The sequence below is a fragment of the Mastomys coucha genome, unplaced genomic scaffold, assembly GCF_008632895.1.
Source record: "Mastomys coucha isolate ucsf_1 unplaced genomic scaffold, UCSF_Mcou_1 pScaffold10, whole genome shotgun sequence".
NCBI lineage: Eukaryota > Metazoa > Chordata > Mammalia > Rodentia > Muridae > Mastomys > Mastomys coucha.
This window is the reverse complement of record NW_022196892.1, coordinates 436,610-437,732: the sequence shown is the minus strand read 5'-3', so window position 1 is coordinate 437,732 and position 1,123 is coordinate 436,610. Positions and strand designations below refer to the sequence as shown.

General features: G+C 43.1%; 1 protein-coding gene across 3 annotated transcripts in view; it reads right to left on the bottom strand.

Moving 5' to 3' along the window:
- Positions 1 to 1,123, bottom strand: part of Rpp14 (ribonuclease P/MRP subunit p14) — an 11,008-nt gene that overhangs the window by 3,101 nt on the left and 6,784 nt on the right. The gene's annotated exons all lie outside the window — the stretch shown is intronic.

Sequence of the window (1,123 nt, the reverse complement as noted above, 5' to 3'; positions counted from 1 at the left end):
GCCTCTGCCTCCCAAGTGCTGGGATTAAAGATGTGCGCCACCACCGCCCGCCTCCTTTCCATATTTACAAGATTAGGAAGATCACAAGATCAGTCTACTTACTGAGTTCTTTCTTATACCAGACTCTCTTCTTTGCTCATCCATAATTCTCACCTCCTTGTCACTATTTAACAAGACAACCCAATGAATAGAAACCATATCTTACTTAACTCTATCTCCTGAAATCACATCTTTATGACATACAAATTGCAGGTTTTATTTTTTAATTTGTTGCAATCTATAGGGAAGTCCACACACTTTTCCCTCAGTCTCCCACCAAGTAGTATCTTATGTAACTACAGTGCAGGATCAAAGCAGGTAACTGGTGTTGACACAACTGAACTTATTCAGACCTGACATTATTTGTATGCACATGTATTTATATGTGTGTGCTTCCACATAGGCAACTTCTTATAACCACTAGCACCACCAAGATAGAAACCTGGGCCATCACAAGACTCTTTCTATTGGTCCTTTATTACTTTTATGTTTGTTTGTTTGTTTTTTGAGACAGGGTTTCTCTGTATAGCCCTGGCGGTCCTAGAACTTACTCTGTAGACCAGGCTGGCCTTGAACTCAGAAATCCGCCTGCCTCTGCCTCTCAAGTGCTGAGATTAAAGGCGTGTGCCACCACCGCCCGGCCTGGTCCTTTATTACTTATACCCACTCCATTTCCCATCCCTAATCCCAGGCAACCACTTCTTTCTACAGGTTATGTTGTTATTCTACATAGAAGAATTACCCAGTAAGTAACTTATCTAGTGTCACGCACACTTTGCGTGACAGCGGTATTTGAGGCATAAACTTCAAGGAAAGTCAGTCTTCTGCCTCCGCATTGTCGCCTGGCACCCCAAACTCAGAGGTAGCCCAGATATGTCCTCGTACTTGTGTGCTAGGGGCCCACCAAGATATCATTTCTTAACAGCTAGAAAAAGAAAATTTGGACATTGCTCTCTGACCTTCACCAATGTTCCAACATCCTAGTCAAACGCTGCCTTGGAATGTTAAGCCATCCAAACTGCCTCCAGCATTGTGGGTAGGGCATTAAACCCTGGCTTGGAATGTTAAGCCATTCTAACTAATT